This window comes from Saimiri boliviensis, chromosome 2, assembly GCF_048565385.1.
Source record: "Saimiri boliviensis isolate mSaiBol1 chromosome 2, mSaiBol1.pri, whole genome shotgun sequence".
Taxonomy (NCBI): Eukaryota; Metazoa; Chordata; class Mammalia; order Primates; family Cebidae; genus Saimiri; species Saimiri boliviensis.
The window spans coordinates 8912517-8936538 of record NC_133450.1 but is presented as its reverse complement, the minus strand read 5'-3'; the positions used below and the strand labels follow the sequence as shown (position 1 = coordinate 8936538).

Here is a 24022-nt window from a genome sequence, read left to right as displayed (position 1 = left end):
GCAGGCACTGGGGACCCTGTGTGGGATGAGAAGTTTCCTTTCTATTCAAAAGGTGCTGGAAGCCACTGGAGGCGTTTAAGCAGTGAAGTGGCGTGGCCTGATTTCCGTTATACAAAGCTGACCCCAGCTGCTGCTGCGTGGCGAGTGCAGTGGGAGGGCAATACTGAAGGCAGGGACCTGGCCTGGAGAGTCCACCCTCCTTCAGCCTGGAGGAACCCGTTTCCATAGAGATGCCCATTGGCCTGGCTCTTATGGTCCCTTCAGAGCCCAAACATTGCTGGAAACTTTGCCCAGGAATGTGATGCCTGGGGCCGCAGAGAATACACCACGCCACCTTTGCGTGTCCATTCTGCAGATGAGCAGTACCGACCCAGGGAGGCCTAAGGCTGCTTAGCTCTAAATAATGGCTCGCTCATCCAGTGTTTCCCATCTGGGGCTTAATCACTTGTGGTTAGAGACGGAGCCCTATGTTTGGTCAAGAAGGGATGGGGGCTGCAAGTAGAGGAGGGCATCAGTGAGGCCCAGGAGTGAGACTTTAGTCCAGCAGTGAAGTGGTGCTGGCCCAGACTGGGGTGGCCGTGAAGAGATGGAGGAACATGGACAGACTGGGGTGTGTGTTGGGGGTGGGATTGTCAGGGACTTGCCGATTGCTTGGGTGTGGGGGATGAAGAGAGGAATTTGAGATAACTCTGGGATATTTTGCTTAAGCACGAGTGGGTGGTGGTACCATTGACAGAGGTGGGATGTCTACGGAGCAGAGAGGAGGAGCAAGTTTGAAGGAAAAGCCAAGAGTTTAGTTTTGGCCATCTGTATTAATTTTGAGATGGCTCCTAGTCATTCTCCCATAGTGGAATCCACTCCCACAGTTGAATACACTCCCATGGTGGAATCCACTCCCACTGTGGAATCCACTCCCTCAGTGCAATACACTCCCACAGTTGAATACAGTCCCATGGTGGAATCTACTCCCACTGTGGAATGCACTCCCACAGTGGAATCCACTCTCACTGTGAAATCCACTCCCACAGTGGAATCCACAAGGAGTGGCTGAGGACTGGAGATGTGGACACATCCAGTCATGACAGAGACCTAGCATTTTATGCAATTGGATGGGATGAAGTTATCTTGGGACCACTGGGAAAGGAAAAAACAAAGAGGTCCATGGATTTGCCCTGAGATTTTTCTGCCCATAGAGGGTTGGACATGGAGGCAGAGTTGGCCAGATAGACTGAGAAGGAGTGGACAGGGAGTAAGAAGAAACCCAGAAGAAGAAGGAGTGGAGGCCAAATACAAAGCACAATAAGAAGTGGGAAGAGGTCCTGTATCAGTCACTACTGAAAGGTCAAGTGAAAGGAAGAGAATGTGGACTGGACACAGTGGTGACATGATGAACGCTGAGTCAGCTAAGCCATGGGAACAGAATGCCCACTAAGAAGGTGGAAGCAGGAACTGCAGATAATTTTTTAAACACTTTTTGCAGCGAACGGGAGCAGAACACTGAGATGGAAGCTGGAGAGAGAAGAGGAGCCCAATGGAGCTGTTCATGTAGCACAGGAGATCCTGAAGAAGCCCGCTGTGGATGACCTAATGGAGAAGGAGGAGGGGATGTGCAGAAAGACGAGGTACCTATGGTTCAGGTGACAGAAGTGGGATCCAAGCCCCACCTGGAGGGAATGGCCTTGGGCAGAGCAGTGGCCTTGGTCCACAGGAGCAAGAGGGAGGCTGCCAGGTTTCATGATGGGAAGATGGCCTTTGTGATTGATACTACTTTCTGAACAAAGCATGAGGCAAGTGGAGTTGGGGTGGTGAGGGGTATGGGGAGAGGAGAAAGGCTGAGACAGTTGCTCTAGAGAAGGAAAGCGCACACCTAGGCCACGAGACAACCGTAGCAGTGCTGCAGAGCAACGCAGGGCCCAGTGGGATGCCAGGCTATGAATTTAGAGGAAGCCGGTTTCTTTTTTCTCTACCTTTATTTTGCTGCATGGGTGCAGGCATTGAGCAGGTGGGTGATTGGATTTAACCAAGGTTGGACGTGGTCTTTAAGTATGACGAAGCAAGGGGAGAAGAGAAGATGAAAGATGGCTGTGATGGCAGAGGGCTGGTGGTGGTGACAGAGGAGGGTGAGGGGTGGGAGGGCGTGGTGAGGTGGAGGGATTGCTTGTCATCTGGATTGCTGGTCACCTGGTGGGATGCTTGAAGTGGAGACCATGTGGGTGGTGCAGTTTTCACAATGGTACAACGTGTGATGGCCATGGGAGTAGGTGGGGAGGAGGGGGACAAATGGTTGGACCAACCTGTAGAGGGACAGAGAAGCCCCAGTGTTGGGTGGATCTGCTGAGTGGATGTTGAAGTCACCAAAACTGATGACAGGAGGGGGTGGGGAGGGCAGATGTGTCAGTTGAGTCTGTGTTGAATGCGAGGTGCAACCCGTGGGCAGTGGCGAGAGGTCAAGTCTGTGGACATGGATTCAGAGGGGATGGGGCTTTGTAGGGGATAAGGGAGGGCAAATGTTTCGGGAAAAGCAATGGCAGGGTCCGTGGGGGTGTGGGAAAGGAAACAGGGGGAACTGGCGTATCGGGGGCAGCCGAATGTCAGTGAGGACAAGAGTTCAAAACAGAGGCTGAGGGTATGGGCTGCTTGTGATGACAGGGCCCGAGCCCCCAGCACCGAGACGGGGTGCTGTTCCTGGAGGCTGGAGGTCTCAGTTTCTGTGGGAGGCTCGGATCCCACATTCCTTTGGTTCCCAGTTCCTCAGAAGCAAAATGAGGTCACGGTCACTTGTGGGTAGGTGATAGGACGCTACAGGATGAGGGGTGTGGGTTCCACCCTGGGCTTGCTGGAGCTCTCTAGCTGTGCTCAGGCTAATGGGCGTGGAGTGCCCAGCCAGGCAGACCCACCAGGTGGTAGGAGGAGGCTAATGGGCGTGGAGTGCCCAGCCAGGCAGACCCACCAGGTGGTAGGAGGAGGCTAATGGCCTCACTTGCGGTGGGAGGCCCTGCCCTCCACGATGTCCAAGTTTTGCAGGTAAGAGATGAAACGCATTTCGAGGGTGACTGAGCACTGGCCGCTGTGCTTCGGCTTGGCAGGCACCCACGGCACAGGTGTGTGGGTAATTGTGATACATGGGAAGATACACAGAGCCGCCAGCCCTGGGCTGGCCTCGGGGGCAGGAGCAGAGAGGGGCTGGGCATAGGTGGGACAGGGACGTTACCTTCTTGCAATGGGAAGACACCTCAGGGCATAAGCCCGGGTTGGCGAGAACATTTGCATTTCTTTAGACAAATGCCAGAGACAGGGGAAACAGCCTAGAGGCGCCAGTTTCCATAGAGATGCCCATTGGCCTGGCCCTTATGGTCCCTTCACAGCCCAAACACTGCTGGAAACTGCCCAGGAAGAGAGACCCGGAGTGGCCTAAGGCTGCTTAGCTCTAAAATAATGGCTTACTCTTCCAGTGCTTCTAATCTGGGGCCTAATCACTTGTGGTTAGAGAGGGAGCCCCACATTGGGTCAGGAAGGGGTGGGGACTGCAGGTAGGGGAGGGCATTGCTCATGCCCAGAAGAGAGAAGAGGCTTCCTGGAGGAAGCAGATCTGAGCAGGACCTGGGAGGATAAGCTGGATTTGGGGAGCTGTGAGGATGGGCAGGGCCTTCCTCAGGGAGGGGATAGAAGGGACAAAGGGGTGGCAGTGGAAGAGCCAGCATGTTGCTAGGACAGTGAGGGGTTTGCTGAGTGTTTCCAGGCTGCAGAATTAATTGTTCAACTTGGCTGCTTTTGCACAGCTTGATTTAGGTGATCTCTTAGGCTGCTGTCAGCCCAGCTACCTTCTTTAGACTCTAAGCTTGTTGGCTGGAAGGGAAAAGTGTTCATCTGGTCTGCTCCGGTGGTCTCACTTAATCTTCTCATTAGCTCCTAGAAGCAGATCCTCTTGGCTGTATTGTGTAGCTAAGGAAGCCGAGGAGCCACTGAAAGCTGAGGGCTTGACCCCATCCCTCTCACTGCCTACAGGGCTATAGACAGAGCTAGGAGCATGCATTGTGTTCTCCTGACTGAGTATCCAGAAGAGAGAAGGCTCAGGTGATCCCAAGGGCATCCCCTCAAAGTCTGATGATCCTCTGCCCCTTGTCGGGGCTGCCTTGCAGAGCAGCAGGAAGAGCTATGAAGTCAGAAGCCCAGGCCAGGACACCAGCCCTGCCCCTCACTGGCTGGGCCACCATGAACCAGTCAATTCCCTCTCTGCCTCTGATGCCCAATCTCTAGCATGCAGTGTTGGGCTGAACAATCTCCAAGTCCCTTCAGCTCTGTGAGCTGGGGTCACTAAGCTTCATTTTTTGCCTCCAGCCTGCTCGAGGCCGAGAACCTGGTTCGTGCCTGCCTCTGAACCTCCCCAGCCATGGATTTGATACTTGGTCTCCTCTTGCCTAAACATGTCAGAAGCTGAGACCTGTCTCATCATAGCCTCAAGCCAGGGGGTATTGTCTCAAATAGGCTCACCTGCTGGTCCCAGCCCCATCCCTCATGAGCCTTTTAGATCTGCATTCCCCGTGGAAAGCAGACATTCACCCAGCCGTGCATGTGGTAGATCCACCGGGGCTCTGATACTAGCAGCTGTCATTGACTGAATGCCTGCTATGTCAGACACGTTCCGTATTTTGCATCTGCACACACTTCCTGCCAGGAATGGAGTTGTTTCCCTGTTACGCTGTTGAAAAACTGCAGCCCAGAAAGGTTAAGTGACTTGACTAAGTTCTCACGACTTGGAAGTGGAAGAGTGGGGATTAGAACCCAGAACTCTGTGACTTCAAAGCCTGGGTATCAGTGAGATGGCCGTTCCTGCCTGGGCCCGAGGACCCAGAGACATCCCATCAGTCACCCTACCCACAAGGCACTCTCAGCAGCTTCTCCTCCTCAAGTCTAGGAGTCTACAATCCTGGGCTATTCCCTTCCTGGGGCCCCTCCCCAGAAAGGACAATCAGACCAACTGAGTGATCTTTCTGTGACACCGTGTGGACAGGGGCCTACCTCTCTGGCGTGGGCAGGCAGGCGTGTGCTACTGTCGTCTCTAGGCAGCGATCGGATGAATAACGGATGGTGATTAGCTAAATCATAACATCGCTCATGCCATGCATAAGTGATGAGCCAACTGGTGCCAGGCCGCGATGAGCGGCAACGGGCACCCCCACTTCACCCCCCAGCCCGGAGAAGCCACCACTGCGCTGCCTCCCTGTGTTATCTGGCACATCAAGTGCTGCGACAATGAATATAGATTGACCTTATTATAGCAGCCGGCTGCTGGTGCCAGGCGCAGCCAGGCATACTTTGCACAAATTAAAGGTGTCAGCATGTAATTTACGGTTCATGGCGAAAAGGGGTAGTGGGGGTTGGGGAGGTACTGAGGCAGGTAGAAAGGAAGGTGGGCTGGCTGCAGGGCTGGCACCAGGAGCCCAGGCGCTAATGACAGGAGGCACAGCCGAGATGTCATTTTCCTCCCGGTTTGCTCATTTTTAGCTACTTCTTGCTCAAGGCGGGGGTGGGGGGGCAGCCCCCTCTCCTGAGCTCTCCCCGACACGCTCTGTGTGCATGTGTGCGTGTGTGTATTTTTCAGCTAAATTACTGGTTTTACCTGAAGAGCGTAAAGTAGGTGTGCTAATTTACGGCTCGGCAGATAAAGCTGCAGTGTGCGGAGCTGTCTGGGAGGCCTGTGATCCGACATCATTTTACTAACACACCCGAGAGCAGCTTGACACGTCGAGTCGGGCCTGTGATTAAAGCTGTAGTCTTCTTTCCCCCTCCCTCTCTCTTCTCCAACACGGAGAACAGATTAAACTCTAAGTAATAGATCTCGGTTTTCTTGCCATCCCACTGATATACACAGTACACAGTTTGACACAAAGAGTAAGTTATACATCACAAACAACAGCGTCTGCTCTTTACCGCCCAGAATTAATTTTCCATTTGCTACGCCTCCCTCCTCTCCAAGCCCATTTTCCTGTCCAGCAGGGTTCTCTCCTCTCTTGAAAAGGCAGGGGAGAAGTGCAGGTCAGGCCTGGAAGAGGTGGCTCAGGACAGATAGTTTAACCCCGATGGTTTAAGGATGAGGAAACGGAGGCCTGGAGTGAAGCGACTTCCTGATGTCACCCTTTGTGTCTTTGGTAGAGGTGAGGCTCAAACCTGCCTTCTGGTTGATGAGCCAGGGCCCCTCCCACACCCAGGCAGCGGAGGCTGCCCAAGGAGCTGCTTGGTTGCCCTGCTCTTCGCTGCAACCTGCCAGGCAGACTGTCTCTGCTTCTCTGCCCTGCTCTGTGCCCCACGAGGGGACCTCTCGGGGCTGCCCATGCCTCTGGCCACTGCCTGGGCTTGGCTGGTGGGAGGTCCCAGAATGAGAAGCAATGGTGGGAGGAGAGAGGGGCCGGGCTATTTCTCCCCTGCTTCTGCCTCTGGGAGGCGCGTCTCTGGGAAGAGCTGCCTCCCTCTGTGACTGTGCTCCTGTGGGGCGGCCCTCCTCCACAGCGCCCACTCCTGCTGGCCTCTGGCCACACCATCCTGCCCTGCCCTGCAGGTCTGGGCTGGGGACCGCTGTCAGCTGCTGTAGCCCAGGAGCTTCCCCATCCCTTTCGGATTTCCTTACTCCTGCCCACCTCAGTCACCAGCCCCTCCATCTGTGTCTCCAGTTGAGCCACCTGGGGGAATTCTGTTTCCTCTGGGGACCCTGAGTGACACTGGGGTGGACCCATTCTTTATTGAGGATCTACACTGGCGACCATCTGCCTAAAGGCACATACCGGGAGGAAGGGATCCAGGCCTCCCAGGGTAACACGCGTCCCTCTGGGAGAATCCCCCCGGCTTGCTTTCCTGGCCGCTGACACCCCTTCTCAGGCCTCACCGCAGGGGCTTCGTGTGCCACCTCACGGGAGCCTCGCATGTGGCCCTGTGAGGCAGGGTCTGGCCAGGCCTTCTAAGGGAGGTGGAAATGGAGGCTCAGGGAGGCTACGTCTCTTCTCCAGGGTCACCCAGCCTTGGGCAGCAGAGTCCAGTTCCCAACGTGGGGTTAGCTGGCTCCAGCGCCAAGCAAGTTCCTCTGCACTGTGTAGGAGGTCCGTCTTGCTGAATTCACGTAGAACACACGCACATGTGCACAGCCAGGCACGAACGAGCAGTAAGAGAGCATGGGCACAGGGGCAGGGCCAGAAGTGAGGAGGGTTAGATGTGGCAAATAGGGCTGGGTAAATCCAGGAGGGCATTTTGGAGGAGGCAAATAAGTCCTGGAGAGAAATGGAAACTACATGGAAACACACAACCAGGAGCTTTCTAGCCACGCCTCCATAGACTGGCTGCCCAGAATCAGGGGTGTGCTTTAAAATCAGACTCCCAGGCCTCATCTCTAATGCAGAGAATCAGAATCTCTGGGGGTGCAGCCCAAGAATCTGCTTTGTTTTGCTTTGACATGCAGCTAGTCATGAGAGCCACAAATCGTTCCCACTTCCCCATCTTACGTGTCGGGGAAGTAGGTAAAGGAAGTCCAGAGAGGCCTAGGGACTCGCCCAGGGTCTCACAGCAACCAATTCCAAAGCCAGGGCTGGCGCCCAGGCCGCTGGCTTCCCCGCTCGATGCTCAGCTGATGGCTCATTCACCCTCGGGCTTCTCAGTGGGCAGGGTGGAAACACAGCTTCCCTGGATATGGTCTCAGCCTCCTCCCCCCGCCCCAGCCACCCTGCAGCCGGTTCTCAAGATGGCAAGTGGGGGGTGGATGAAGGTGGTGGCAAAGCGAGAAAGCGCCTGGAATAACACGACATTTCGAAATGTGAATCACTGGCACTTTCTGTTTTCTCCTGCTCCCTCTCTGCACCCTCCCATTCGCCGCACCCCACCAGGCACTCTTTGAGCTGCAGGAGCACCGGGCCTGGACATCCACCCAGTGTGTGAAACCAGCCGGGGAAGCCACCTGAGTGGAAGAGTGGGTGGAGTCTGAGATGAGAGCAGAGACCGGGGCTCTGGGCCTACTGCTGCCCCTTCTTGCTGTGTGACTTTGGGCAAGGCGCTGTACCTCTCTGGACCTCAGCACTGGGATGCTCACCATAAGGCTTGTTGATACCCTTGGGCTGTCACATGATGGGGACCCTGCAGGACATATTCTATCCTGAACCCCTCTTTTGCTCTGTTGTACTGTCATTCCATCGTTTGTATTCTGGTCTTTTGAACCCCGAGTAATGGGACCCCAGGACGTTGCTGGTGGGAGGGTGCTGGGAAAGGGGGAAGCTACGGAGGGGGCAGTTAGGGCTGCTGAGTGGAACGAGGGCCACCCAGCCACTGAATGAGTGTCTGGATGTCCCTCCTTCCCCCGCCAGACTCTTCCTCCACATTCCCTTGACTCAAAAGCTAATGATTCAGAAACAGATCAGCTCTTGGCTCTATTGTCACCATGCAGGCATGAGCCAGAGCAAGCCGGCAGTACCCTGGGGCTCAGGGGGCTCATGCCCTCCTCGGTGTGAAAGGTCACTGGACATTCCATAAGTGCCTCCAGCGCTGGGGCAGCCCCTCAGGCAGCAAGCAGTGAGTTGCCTCCGCGTGTGCTTGCGTCCTCATTCCCAGGTCACGCCTGATTCACCCCCTGTCCCCACAGTCCAACACAGTGCGGGGTGCACAGCAGGGGCCCCAGGGACATCCCTACGTGGAATTCGTGCTGCCTGGCCAGGATCTCCTCTGTGTCAGCAGGCAGGAGCCTTGGTCCCAAGAGGGTTGCCTTTGGGGAAGGCTTTTTTCAGGCCCTTAGTGATGACATTTCTAAAATAGCGGCAGTGGCCAGGCTCACAGGCTGAGGAGCTCTTTCTGCTCTTACCTGCCACAGGGTCCCTCTGCCTCAGCAGGAGAGCAGGCCAGAGTGCAGATTCTGAGTGTGAGGCAGCTGTGCATGTGCAGGAACTCAGACAGGGCTGGCACATAGCAGTTGCTTAGTTAACATCTATGAGGGAAAGGAAGGAGAAGGAGGGAAGAGGCGGACAGAGGGTCGGGCTGGTGTGTGCAGCCCCATCAGCCGGTTCTGTGCCTGTGTGATCCCTCCTGATCCCCCAGCTGACTCCTGCCCACCCTCCTTGACTTCCTCCTGTGGCCTTTGCCCCTCCTCCCGAGAAGGTGATGCTGGAAGGGATGGTGGGGCGGGCACGGGAGAGCGCGCCATAGAAAGTGGAGCTCTGTTCTAGAGACTAGGGAAACTGGGCCATAAGTCTCCAGATCTTCTCTGAGGAGCCCTCCATATAGCGGGAGGTGCTCAAAGCTAAGTGTCCCAACCCCGAACCTGGCAAACTACCTAACCCTAACACCGCACTGACGGCACCCCAGGTGTAGACCTCTGTCTGGGTGGGAGGGATGGTGTTGAGTTTGCCACTGCATGAGGGTGGTGGTGGAGGGTGGGGCTGTAAGAGAGTAAAGCACCCCAGGAAGTGGGAAACCAAGAGTGAGGAGAGTTCCGTGCTCTGGAGCCCAGGGCCTATCTGTGGCTGCTCCTGCTCACCAGGTTTTGTCACCTGGCCACTGGCTCCTCACCATTGATCAGAAACAGTCCTCTGCTTGCCCTTTACGGGCGGCTGGGCTGTGGTCAGAGCACCCGACCCAGGCCGGGGCTGGGCTGCACCAGCATCCTGGCCAGCCCTGCCCCAAATGAGACAGGAAGTGCTTGGAAGTGCCTCTGTAGCTGACAGGGGCCGGGGTAGGGGGACCCTGCCAACAGCTAGCAGGGAGAGTTTGGCTTACGTTTTGCAGTGTTTCCAAGGTCAATTTCTTCTTCCTTGTTACCTGTCCTTCTTGTTTCTCCTAACGGCCATCTGGAAAGAGGATATGGTCCAGAGCATTTCTATTCTCTCTCTGAACCTGAACACAGTTCCCCAAGGATGTGTTATCTTGGCTGGCACAGGGATTGGAGAGGATATGGGGACAGGGTGGGCCCTAGCTTAGAATCCAAGCCGCAGGGACTTTAAAGTCAAGAGAAAAAAACTTGGAAAGCTAACACCGGGTCATTTTACCAATGAGGAAGCACGTCCTAGGGAGGTGAAGTGACTTTCCTAGTGACTTAAAAAACCCACAGAATTGCCGTTTGATAGATGAAGAGACAACGTTATAGCGACAAAATGTGACCTGCCTAGGGAAACACCTTAGTGGCAGAATTCTGGCTGGACCCCAATCACTGGGCTTTGTGCTCCCTTCCGTCCTGCAGGACAGCTCTATGTGTGTGATCTACTGATAAAGTAGTTACGCTCATCTCCACTTACAGATGAGGAAACTGAATCTCAGAACCATGGCATACTTGGAAAATGAGGACTCCTTCAGCTCTGCTAAGATCAGATGCAGCATGTCTGGTGGAGGCCGAGGCCCCGGCTCCTCTAGGAAGCCTGTCCCGACTATTCCAGGGCACGTGGAGTCCTTCCTTCTCCAAAGTCTTTCTGCACTTATTTTGAGTAATAAAAAATAATGCTAAGAAAGAAGCAAGAAAACACTCATGCAATGCTCATGGCACACTGTGTACCATGCCAGCGCTCAGGGGCTCCTAGGGACCACCTTGAGCAAGACTCAGGATGACCTTCCTTTTTTTTTTTTTTTTTTTTTTTTTCCCAGACAGAGTCTCACTCTGTCACCAGGCATCAGGCTGGAGTGCAGTGGCGTGATCTCCGCTCACTGTAACTTCCACCTCCCGGGTTCAAGCAATTCTCCTGCCTCAGCCTCCCGAGTAGCTGGGACTACAGGCGTGTGCTACCACGCCCAGGTAATTTTTTTTTTTTTGCACTTTTTAGTAGAGACAGGGTTTCACCATGTTGGCCTGGATGGTCTCGATCTCTTGACCTTGTGATCTGCCCGCCTCAGCTTCCCAAAGTGCTGGGATTATAGGCATGAGCCACCGCACCCAGCTGAGACTCCTTTTACAGGCAAGGAAACTGAGGGTCAGAGGGCTCACATCCCAACCCATGTCTGTCTGACTCCCAAGTTCAATGTGCTTTTCTCTTACTCAGCCCCATATTCTACTCCTCTAGAATCATTTCCTGAGTGCTTTCTTGTCTCTGCAATTTGGCTGTAAGTTCATCAGTCATAGAGATCGTGTCCCTGCTTGCACCCCATGCAGCTGACCTGGGCTTGACCTCGGCAGAGGGTCAGCACAGACTCTAGGCCTTGAGAAGGAGGTGGAGATGTAGCAGAGCAGCAGGCCGGCTCCAACTCCCCTCAACCACTTCCTAGCGCAGTGAGGGCTGTTAGTTTATTTCGCAGACCCTCAGTTTCCTCATCTATCAAATGGGGTGGTACTCATGGAGTCTCAGACTCGCTGAGTGAAGGTGGGGTTCGGTAAGGAGCTCTGAGTGTCAAGAGCCCAGTGTGAAGCCTGGCGCATAGTGGGTACGTAATATGAACTGGGGTTACTCCTGTCAGCCTGTTTATTTCATGGGGCATCTCTGGGGTGCCCTCTCACCCCCAGCAACTATGACTCAGCCTTCCTTTCCTGAAGGAAGCCTGCCTCTCCCTGGACCCTGTGTGTGTAGGGGCTGGGTCCAGCTGATAGACACACAGGGGACAGTGTTTCTGTGTCACTCACTTTGGGTGGTGGCTGTGAACACTGCAGTCTGTGTGTCCCTGCCCTGCCTCCAGACTTTGTCAGTCCTGCGAGCTGAGGGTTTGTCGGTGCTTCCAGACACCCAGAGGGAGGAGAGGGCCTTAGCCAAGACACTGCTTTTCCCTGGCTGGCCTGCCTCGAGCTAGGGAGAAACTCTTCAAGATGAGCTCCCAGCTTCACAGCCCAGCGGGTGGGTGACTGACTGCAGGGGCAGAGCACAGCCCAGGAGACACGTCACTGCAGACACGCCGCCAGTCACATCTCAATTACCACGAGGGCAGGAGCTGCCAGGCCCCCTTATGATGGAGGAGAGACCTGGAGGTGGGGAGAAGAAAGCCTCGCAAGTCAGGGAGCAGGGGTGGGATGGGGCGGGCCATCTGCATGATCTGAACTTCCAGCTTAGCTTAGTCCCCCCAGTCTCAGGTCGTAAGTGGCAAGGGCTCCCTTGGATGCTCAAACCAGGCAGATCTCTCAAAGGTGAGTTTGGACCTGTCTGGGGCAGGAGTGCTGGTGCCCATGGGTGGTGTTTTCTCTGCACTGAGTTATCACCTGGCTATTCGCGCAGCCCTGCCTGCATCCCGCCCTTGCTCCCTCAGCCCCAACCACTCTGCACTTTCTTCTGTCCCTTGAATAAACCAAACACATTCTTTCCCCAGGCCTTTGCCTCAACTCTTTCCTCCGCTCGGACTGCTTTTCCTTCCGACTTTACACAGGGCATCCTTTCTCATCAAGGCCACCCCGCTCATGGGGACCCCCATTCCCCAGGGCAGGTGGCCCTCTTATATGACCTTCATGGCCCATATCTCCAGTGGGAATTACCCTTATTAGATTGTTTCTGGCTTCTTTTTTGCTTCCCCCGCCGCAATGGAAACTCCTTGAGAGTCTGGATTCTTAATCTGTGCTGAGACCCAGTGCCTCGCGCTGAAGGTGCTCAGGAAATACCTTCTGAATGAACAGAAACCCTTGTCATCTGCTAAGCTGGATCTATGAGACAGAAGTCGAGGAATGTGAGGTTCATCTAGAGAGTTCTTGTGAATTTTCCAAGGGTATACCTGATACCTAGCTCATCAGGTCCCAGGATAACCCGCAGCCCCTACTTCATGCAGCACAGATGAAAGTACTGAGACCTGGAGAGGGGCGGGATCCCCATGAAGGTGACATACCTGACTGGAGGGACAGCAGCAGGAGTGTGGCCCCTTCCGGTAACTGCAGGCTTACGAAACGAAATGTAAGGAGAGCACATTTTCACCTGGACAGGGTGCCTCAGCCTCACAGGTCCTGATGGGGTCAAGACCCCTATGGTAAAGCCCCTCCTGCTTGCAAACAAGGAAGCTGAGATCCAGGGAGGTGCATGGCTGGTCAGAGTCCCCACCACTACTTAGAAGTAGTCTTCAGATTGTAGATGCATCTGTTTCTTTGTGTGCTAAGCCGGTGGGGAAGTCAAGCCTGCCAGTGTCCACATGGGGCTAAAGGATCTCAGATGAGAACCCCAGAAAGGATCCTGAGGAGAGAGGGCCAGGTTGCCTGGAGCCCCTCTGTGGAAGCCCTGGGCAGGGGTCAGTACAAGGGAGGAGTGAAGATCAGTGGTCTTAAAGCTTTTCAGTCAAGAACAAAAATCAGACCACACAGTCATCAATACATGTATATATATATTTGTTTACTCACTGTGTACATTCAAATATAATAGTATGTGTGAAAACGTGCAAAAATAGAAATGTTGAAATGAGATTTTAAAGCATATGTAACATTTCTGTTATCTTCTCACAGGACAATCATGTCCAGCCCTGGGTATTAGGGCACTCCCTGTACAGAGCACTCACTAGGCACAGGCGCTTTGGGGCCCAACAGACCTGTGTTTGAATCTAGGACTTTCTTGCCTTTATCTGCGGCTTTAGGGCAGCTTCTGGGACACAGTCTCTTCCTCTGTAAAACGAGACAACAATTTCTACTTTGCTATATGGTTTAATTGAGGTAATACTTAAACAGTGCTTGGTACCGGGCTTGGCAGCATGAAAGAGCCGTATATGGTAACTATGGTGATTATTATTGCCATGATCGGGCTCCTCCTTGTTTGCTAAAATTAATGAAACTCAACTCTGAATACCATAGACCCGCAGGCTTGTTTCATGAGCTGCCCCATCCTCGCCAGAGATGCCGGGTCACCGCTGAGTATAAGCCTAGAATGAAGATGACAGTTTCCCTTGGCCGGATCCGATGCCCCCAGCATTGATGCAGATGGACCTGGAACCTGGATAAAGTCCGAGGCTGGGCGTCCCCGAGGGTGGGGCTGAGAGGCTGGTCAGATTTCAGCTTCCTCTGTGTTCCTTTTAAAATAATTGAAGTGTCAGCTTGGGTTCATGGGCTGGTCACGGTTTCCATCCCTCCCTAACTTCATAAGGCAAGTCCATGAATTATACAGCGCCAGAGCAGACGGTGCTAAGTAAGGATGCATCACAAGCCGGGCTTAATAAGGACACTCCAGCTATTCTTGGAAGGCATTTGCAAGTCAAAAATATGGTGCATGGAGATCTGATGTCGACTTCAAAATCTGAAGATTTCAGCTGGGTCAGCATTATTTTATGTTAAATTCCATCAAAACAAAAAATAAAGAAATAAGGAAGCGGTATAGTACATGGTTTTGCTTTGTTTTTGATTTTAACTTTTTAGTAATAACACAAATGGTCAAATGTGCCTACCTCCTCCACCCACCCCAACCCCATCTCCCATTCCCACACCCCCTCTAAGTAATGTCAACACACATTCTCATGGACTCATATGGTGTGGGTAGACATTCCCTTGCTGTGGAATTAGAAAATGTTCCTACCATTATAATTGTGTGCCAAATAGTGAGAAGATAAAAGCTTTCTCATTTTCTTTTCTTCACCAAGGTTTTGCATGACCCATACCTGCTCTTTTCTATAACATGTCCACGTGTTAGAAACTCAGCTATTTATCAAAAAAATAGGGACTGACATCTATTTAAAAAATTAAATTGCACTGGGGAATAAGAACCAGGAACCATAGTAAAAGCTGGGAGACTTTTCTTCTCTACTCCAGGAGGGTAGCATTTCATCCAAAATGCCCCAGGAGGGAGGGCTGACCATTCTAGATGGCTCCTTCCTGAGAATCAGCTGCCTCCGTAGGAAATGCTAGATCCTGTAGTGCAGGGATCCCACTTAGACTTCCCTTTATGGGTTTGCAGGTGGCTTTGTTTATAAGCACAGTATTTCAGGGGAAAGGCAAGCAGGCATCACGCGCCAGGAGGTGAGGGGAGCACCGAAGCAGGAATATCTAAGAGGCCCCTGCAAACCTTTTCTGGCCATTGATGGCAAAAAAGGATCATGGTTTCCCTAACTCACCTCCTTGCAAACTGGAGAACCACTAGCGTCTTTGTGTACACAAGGGCCAGGTTTATTTTGGGAATCCTTAAATGTAAACCCAATATGGCAGCGATGAGAGTATTTATATCAGCAACAAAGTGCAGGAAAAGCCTGTGAATTGGAAACCTCTTGGGTTGGAAAAGTCCAAGTGCTCAGAAGAAGGTGTGTAGACTAGCATTTCTCAAACTGAAATATGCCCAAGAATCCCCCTGGGGATCTTATTAAAATAAAGACCAAGATTCTGCGAAGAGCCTGGGATGTTGCATTTCTAAAAGTGCCCAGGTGATGCTGCTGCTGCTGGTCCATGGATCCCACTTTGAGTGGTGAGGGTATAGGCTAGGTGGCTTCTTCTAATAAGGCTTGCATTCAGGTTACTGGGCTCAGGTGCTGTGATGGGGGGTGGGGAGACATGGCTTCACGTCTTCTTCTAGATCGTGCCCTAGATGGACATGATTGGCTCATACAGGATGGTGACCAAGGGGTGCTGGGCAGGCAGAGGCATGGGACAGAACACAAGACCATAAGTCAGGAGAAGAATTTATTCTCCTGGCACCACCTGGCTCCCCTACCCAGCCTTGGAGTAGTAGAGAGTACTTGATGATAGGTAGGTCATTGGCAGCTTTCCTAAGAGCAGATATGAAGTCTCTAGGATATGCTAAGTTAAAAACCTAAGTGTAATGTGGTGTGTATGGTAGGTTGACACCGAGTAAAGAAAGTGAGGGAACACATACACATAGATGTGTTTGTGAAAATGGAGAACATCTCATTCTGAAAAGATGCACAGGAAACCATGAACGGTGGTCGCCTTTGTGGGGAGAGACTGGGAACGAAGACACGTGGAGCGAGAAGAGCCTCCCGCCAATGGAAACGCTCACTTCTCTGGCCACAGTGATTGGTTCAGTGGGCTTGGACATGTGACATGCCCTGGTCCAATCAGAGCGAGTCTCTGGATATTTGCCAGAGTGTGTTACTCTCCATGTCCACTGTCATTCATCACTCTGCCCTCGTTCCAATGAGGCTCACTTGTCAGCATCTGCTGAGATCTGCCATCCAGTGTGGGGTTTGGACAGTTGTTCCCCTCCTTGCTGGCATAAGCTGGGACATGACAGTGTCCTCGTCTGATCTCACAGGACATCCTCTCCGATTGTTGTGAGTCCCCTGGGAGGAGGCTCTGCCTTTTAGTTGACTCCCTGTGGGCGTGGAGAAGCCCATCTATTCTCTCTGCACCACGCTGAGGGAGTGGCACTCTCTGGGTCCATATATCTGGGCTCCTCCACTGGACAGGCATCTCTCTCTAAGGTTTGCTGTCATCCCAAGGCCTCTCCCTTCTTGTTTCCCAAACTGGCCAGAGATTTCTGGGTCTGATACTTCCTCTCCCACTGAGATGGAACCACAAGAGGAGTCAAGCATGTGACTCCTTGTCCCCGCCTCACACATCAGTAGCTCCTTCTGCTGCTCTCACCTCTGCCTCCGCCCACCCCACCCCTCTTAGTTATCCGTGTCTAATCTCGGCAGCATGGCAGTCTGGTTCTCCAGCTCTCCTTTTTCTAATCTAGACTTTATGCCCCAATTCCTTCAGAGCTTTGCTTCTGATGATGCTAAAACTAGGCTTTTAGAACTGGAAAAAAAAAAAAAAAAAGAGTTTTTGCAAATCAAAAGACTTATCTTTCAAGAACTTGTCTCTGCTATGAGCACAAAAGTTCTATTTTGAAATGAAAAGAGTTGACTGTTTCTCTCCTCCTTGCATTCCATGTTCCTGATGTAATAGTCCTTATCTTGCTTGAAGCCAGGCACCTTTGCCTTGGGTCCATGGGTGTGGGAAATACGATTGTCATGCTGTGGTGTCAGGGGTCCATCAGCTCCCCGCAGCCTTCCTAAGTTCTGCAGGGGAACGAGAGGAAGCAGTTTTGGAGTTGAGGCACCCAGTGGCAGAACTAGTCCCACTTCTGCCACTCAATTGTTGCATGATCTAGGGAAGTCACTGAATCCTTTTGAACCTTGCTTTCCTTATCTGCAAAATGGGGAGAGCAACAACCACCTCTCAAGGTCGTTTCAGGATCAAGGGAGAGAGCATACGTGAAAGTGCTTTGCAAATTACAAAGTATAGTATAAACATGAAGCATCATTACTTTTCGGTGTTCTTAATTTCTTCCTGTAGTTTTCCTTGCCAAAGACTTCTGTTTTGAACTCCCATGGCCATTTGTTCACAGAGCCATGAACGTATTGTAGTGTGCAGAACTTACATTTTAACGTGTCCGCTGGCTTCTTGCACTGTATGTGAGTGCTTGGAAGACAGGGACCACACCCATGTGATCTTGCCACCTGCTGCCTTCAGCCAGTGTCTGGCATAGAGTAGGTGCACAGTATGTGTTTGTCGATGAAGGGGTGGGTACTTAGCAAGCACTTAGCTAATTAAATGGATAATTAGCCAGGAGCAGCAATGGGCTGGGACTTCTGTAGACTCGTGGTTTTCAACTGGGAGCAATTTTGCCCCCTTCTGCTTAGAGGGTATTTGGCAATCTGGAGATGTTTTTGGTTGTCATAACTTGGGGGGTGCTACAGGTATCTAGTGGGTAGAAGCCAGGATGCTGCTAAACATCCCACAATACACAGGACAGCCCCCTATAACAAATAATATTTCAGGCTAGAATGTCGAGACTGCCATGGCCTAGAAGCCCTGCTGTAAGCTCTCTTTTTAAACAGTCCTGAGAAATAAGTCTTGTGAATCCAGAATTGGAAGGGAGCCTTAGACTTTGGGTTTAAAAATGATTTCTTGATAATCTTTGATGAATGGAGGGGCGAGGGTGGAGATATGGTGGTTAATGATGAAGATTTTGAACATTATGACTGCCTGAGGGTGGGAGAGGCAAGAGACTTTGGAAAATGTCTAACTGAAGAAGAGAAGAGGGTTGGCATCAGACAGGATGGGGTGGAGCCCTAGTGTGCTAGGAGTCACTGAGAGAACCTCTGAGTAGAGAAGGGAAACGTGCTGAGCTCTCTGACTGTCCATCAGTTCCCTCTCCTCCTTCTGTAGGAGGCACCTGTTGAACTCAGGCATGAGCATGTGACTTGATTTGGCCAATGAAATGTGAGAGAAGTGACTTCCACTTTGGGGCAGACACTTTCCAAGTGAGTATGTACTTCCCCATGTTCCCCAGTGTGGCTGCTTAGCCAGCCTGGGCCCCAGAATGAGATAACAGCAACATAGAGCATGACCTGTAATTGCCATGAAGATGAGAGGGAAACAGACCTGGGATGCCTTACACCACTGCAGTTTTTTGGATTGTGTTTTATTGCACCATAATCTATCCTATCTTGAGAATGTACTATATTTGGGCTGATGTAGATTGCAAGCCTGTGTAACTAAAGATCAGCTCATCTTTCCTCTGCCCTTTGAATTGGTTTGCACAGGGATCTTTGAGGTGTCCTGGCTGAGACAGACAAACGCCAAGTGACTTGGACCCCTAACTGTTGTCAACGAAAAGAGTCAAACTCTGTAAAATATTTGGAGAGGTTTATTCTGAGCCAAATATGAATGACCAATGGCCTGTGCCACAGCTCTTGGGAGAGAGATCCTGAGAACATGTGCCCAAGGTGGTCAGGCTACATCCTGATTTTATACATTTTAGGAGGACATATATCATCAATCAATATATGGAGGATATACATTGGTTCAGTTGGGAAAGGTGGGACAACATGATTCAACCATTTTCTGATTGGCAGTTGGTCAAAAGAATTATTATTTAAAGACTTGGAATCAATAGACAAGAATATCTGGGTTTACAATAAGGGGTTTTGGAGACCAAAGTTTACTATGCAGATGAAGCCTCCAGGTAGGAGGCTTCAGAGAGAGGTGCAATCTTGGCTCACTGCAATCTCCACCTCCTGGGTTCAAGCAAATCTCATGCCTTAGCCTCCTGAGTAGCTGAAATTACAGGTATCTGCCACCGTGCCTGGCTAATTTTTATATTTTTAGTAGAGATGGGATTTCACCATGTTGGCCAGGGTGGTCTCTAACTGCTGACCTCAAGTGATCTGCCTGCCTTGGCCTCCCAAAATGCTGGGATTACAGGTGTGAGCCACCGCCCCCAGCCACTTGACTGTCTATGTTTCTTATCAGATGTAAAGAGTATTCTATCAGTCATTCCAAAAGGGAGGAGGGTATAATGAGGCATGCCCAGCTCCCTGTTCCCATCATGTCCTGAATAAGTGTTTCAGGTTAACTTTGGAACACTCTTGGCCAAGAGAAAGGGTCCATTTAGATGGCTGCGGGGCTTAGAATTTTATTTTTGGTTTATGCTGTCCATCTGCATTCTCACAGCTCCAGGAGGCAGGAGCCATGATGGGTCCAGGGGAAGGCAACTGACACTCCAAAACTCCCCCCTCACTGCTGGTTAAATGCCAGCTTCACAGAAAGATATATGATGGTTCTATTTATTCAGTCATCACAAATGTCTCTATTATCACAGATGACATTAATTTTTAAGAGAAAAGGAAGAAAATATGTCACATTTCTTTTTTGTGCATATGCTGATTGAATGAAAAGTTTATACCAGATGCCAACTTAAAATAAGGACATATAAATATTTAATTGTTTGTATGTATGTATACATTGCTATATACACAATATGTATCTATACAGACACAGAGCACTGATTCTCAGTGGGAGGTGATTTTACTTTCCAGGGGGACATATGGCAATGTCAGGAGAATTTTTTGGTTGTCCCAGCTGAGGGCTTGGGGGTACTCCTGATAACCAGTTGGTAGAGGCCTGGGCTGGTGCTAAGCATCCTTCAGTGTACAGGGCAGTCCATAGTATCTGAACTGTGCTGAGGTTTGGAGAACCTGGCCTGGATGTACATCTAAAGCCAGGAGTTCTGGGGCTGTTGTGTGCGAAGCCATGAGTGCTGGCATCTTTCTTCAAAGCATCATTGACAAACACTGCTTGATTCATTTCATGTCCCCACCTTGGCTGACTCATCTAGAAGAAACCACAAGTCACAGATCAGTGGGGGGGCCAGCCCTCGTGGTCCTTACAATATAGCTTCGATGGCACTGGGCTTCCCCTGGGAACACACACGGTCAAGCATAGCCGCCCTGCTCAGTTCTCAGGATGACAACGATTGATTCACACCTAGTGTGCTTTGTGCCACACTTGGGATGGGAGTTGCAACTGTGGAAAGGTAACGGTGTGGGAGGAAGGTAGTGAGAAGGGGACCCAGAGAAGGGAGGGCAAGCCATGTTAGTTTTATGAAGATATGAGAATTTGCATATCATTTAAAACATTGCTTGTAAGGACTGCTTAGGCACAATTTGTCTATATTGAAGACATTGAGATATGTGATTTATAGCTATAGCTATATGTAATCTATATGCCTACACATGTGTGTATATGTGTGTGTTTGTGTGTGTGCGTGTATACATTAGTGATGAGGTGAACCATCTACTGTCCTTACAGCTGGCAGCAACATTCCACATGGGACGGGAACCGATTTTGAGAAACTTTCTAGATAAGTCACTGGACTGAAGAGAGAGACTTGGAGGGCAAACATGTCAGCTGGATCCCCAGAGAATAAGCTACCTTGCTGCTGAAGATGGAAACCTTCCACTTCTGTTCCTAAGATGGGAGATTCAGTAAAAAGGAAAGAAAGAAAGAAAACAAAAATACAGAAAAAGGAGGAAGACAGAGTAGCCAGAAAGGTGATGAGATACTAGGAGGCTCTATGGGTGGCAGAGCCCATGAGAAATGTGTGGTGGGCTTTGGGGACAGGGGTGAAGTCAGAAGGCCATTAGGAAGCAGAGTGTGGCACTCCTTTGTCACTTTTCTAAGTGGGGGAGAAAAGAAAGAATGACAGCGTGGCCCTGGGCTGTTTGTCATGCAGTGTGCTTAGAACTATATTAGGACGTCTTTCCAGTCCTGTCTGATGCTCTGTGCGAGCAGGTTTGAGCTGCCCAGGGAAGAGGCTCAGCCTCCCTTCCCCTGTGCCCTCCCTCGCCCCGTGTCCTGCTTCACACCTCCACGTGGTGTGTGAGGGAGGGCACTAGAGGCTGAAGCCATGTTTGGACCCTAAGCTCCAGCCTAACCCAGTGAAGTCTCAGGGGAGACCTTGAAACATAAGGCAGGGGTTAGTGTTTCCAGCCACATGCATCTAGATGCTAAGAAAGCCAGGGAGCTCCAGCTGACAGGTGGGAAACCAGACATACTCCACCAAACGATTAGACCAGATGCCAACCCATTTCCAGATCCCGTTGCCAGAGATACTAGAAAAGCGCTGAGGTAAAACAAAGCGAGGAATCGGAGGCAGACACAAATCCACCAAGTGGAGAATCCACAGACTTGCAGCAATGTCACTAACGCTTTGAAGGAGGCAAATTCCTCAGACTTGTCACATATTTGCAGTTTCAGTCTCCTGAGATTCTGGAGCCTGGGATCTGGGACCGGGGTGAAGGGAGGCATGCTTTAGCCACATCCTGCCCTGTACTGCTGAATTCTGCACGTGCTCAAGGGCTTGCAAATGAAAGGTCACCTGGGCCTCCATCAGGCGTGTGGCCTGTGGACAATGAGCAGCCTGGCAAAGGCAGAGGTCTGTGAGGCGGGGGCATTGGGACTTCATGGCCACGTTTGCCCATGCCTGAGCTCCAGGTCCTTACTCTAACACAGGCACACTGCAGAGAGATTGCCGGTTGGGTTCCAGACCACCACAATAAAGTAAATATCACATAAAGCAAATCACACGATTTTTTTTGGTGTTCCAGTACATATAAAAGTTATGTTTACGCTATATTGTTGTCTATTAAGTGAGCAATAGCAGTATGTCCTAAAAACAATGTATACACCTTAGTTAGAAATACTTTATTGATAAAAATGCTAATGATCATCAGAATATTTAGGGTGTTGTAATCGTTTTGCTGGTGGAGGGTCTTCCTTCAGTGTTGATGGCTGCTGATTGATCTGCGTGGTGGTTACTGAAGACTGGGATGACACTGGGAGTTTCTTTTTTTTTTTTTTTTTTTGTTTTACATGTGTTTTTTTTTATTGCATTTTAGGTTTTGGGGTACATGTGAAGAACATGCAAGATTGTTGCATAGGTACACACATGGCAGTGTGGTTTGCTGCCTTCCTTCCCCTCACCTGTATCTGTCATTTCTCCCCATGCTATCTCTTCCCACCTCCCCACCCCCTCGTCCTTTCCCCATTTCCCCCCAACGGACCCCAGACACTGGGAGTTTCTTAAAGGTCAAAAACAATGAAGTTCCTTGTGTCAATTGACTCTTCCTTTCAAAAAAGATCTCTCTGGAACATGAAAGGTTTGATAACATTTATCCACAGCAGAACTTCTTTCAAAATTGGAGTCAATCCTCTTAATCCCTGTTCCTGCTTTATCAATTAAGTTTGTGATATTCTAAATACTTTGTTGTCATTTTAACAATGTTCACAGCTTTTGCACCAGTAGATTCCACCTCAAGAAACCACTTTCTTTGTGTATCTGTCAGAAGCAACTCCTCGTCTACTGAAGTTTTATTATAAAACTGCAACAATTCAATATCATCTTCAGGCTCCACTTACAATTTTGTATCTCTGCCACTTCTGCAATTACGTCCTGCACCGAAGTCTGAAGCCCTCAAAATCATTCATGAGAGTTGGAATCCACTTCTTCCAAACTCCTGTTGCTATTTTAACCTCCTTGTATGAATCACAAATGCTCTTAATGGCATCTAGAAGAAGGAATCCTTTCTAGAAAGGTTTCAATTTATTTTCCCCAGATCCATCTAAGGAATCACTATCTATGACACTAAAACTTTTTAAAAAATTATTCCTTGAATGATAAGACTTGAAAGTTGAAATTACTCCTTGATCCATGGGCTAAGAATGGATGTTGTGCTAGTGGTCATGAAACATGAATTGTATGTCTCTTTGTATGTCTCCATCAGAGTTTTTGGGTGACCAGGTCCATTGGCAATGAACAGTCATATTTTGAAAGGAATCTTTTTTTCCTGAGCAGTAGGTCTCAACATTAGGCTTAAAATACTCTGGAAACCATGTTGTAAACAAATGTGCTATCATCCAAGCTTTATTGTTCCACTGACAGCACAGGGAGAGTAGATTTAGCATTATTCTTAATGGCCCTGGGATTTTTGTGATGGTAAAGGAGGAATGGGCTTCCATTTAAAGTCTCCAACTGCATTAGCCCCTAAGAAGAGAGTCAACCCGTCCTTTGAAGTATGGAAATCAGGCATTGACTCTTCTTTATCTATGAAAGTCCTGGATGGCAACTTCTTCCAGCAGTAGGCTGTTTCATCTACATTGCAAATCTGTTGTTTAGTGCAGCTACTTTCATCAATCATCTTAGCTAGGTCTTCTATATAACTTGCTGCAGCTTCTCAATCAGCACTTTCTGCTTCACTTTGTACTTTTACATTCTGGAGATGGCTTCTCTCCTTAAACCTCATGAACCAACCTCTGCTAGCTTTCAACTCTTCTTCTGAGCTTCCACAGCTCTCTCAGCCTTTGTAGAATTAAAAGAGGATTAGGCTTCTGATTAGGCTTTGGCTTAAGGGAATGTTGTGGCTGATTTGATCTTTCATCCAGACCACTCAAACTTTCTCCATGTCAGCAATAAGGATGTTTCGCTTTCCTGCAATTCATGTGTTCACTGGCATAGCACTTTTGTTTCCTTCAAGAACATTTCCTTGGCATTCTCAGCTTGGCTAACTGTTTGGTGTGAGAGGCCTAGCTTCAGCCTCTCTTGGCTTTTGACACACCTTCCTCACACACTTCATCTTTTCTAGCTTTTGGTTGAAAGTGACAGACTGTGACTCTTATTTCCACTTGATTAATTAATAATCCATTGTAGGATTGTTAATTGGCCTAATGTCCATATTTTTTGTGTTTCAAGAAATAGGGAGGCCCAAGGAGAGGGACCAAGACAGGGACTAGCCAGTAGGAGCAGTCAGAACACACACACACCATTTATCAAGTTCTCTGTGGGTGTGGTTCATGGCACCCCAAAATTATTACAATAGTAACATCAAAGATCACTGATCACAGATCACC

General features: G+C 50.3%; 1 long non-coding RNA gene across 1 annotated transcript in view; it reads left to right on the top strand.

Moving 5' to 3' along the window:
• Window positions 1–1483: 1483 nt before the first annotated feature.
• Window positions 1484–24022, top strand: part of LOC141583468 (uncharacterized) — a 45527-nt gene continuing 22988 nt past the window's right edge. Inside the window, exon 1 of the long non-coding RNA XR_012516084.1 lies at window positions 1484–1622. This is a non-coding gene — a long non-coding RNA (uncharacterized LOC141583468). The remainder of the gene's footprint in view (window positions 1623–24022) is intronic.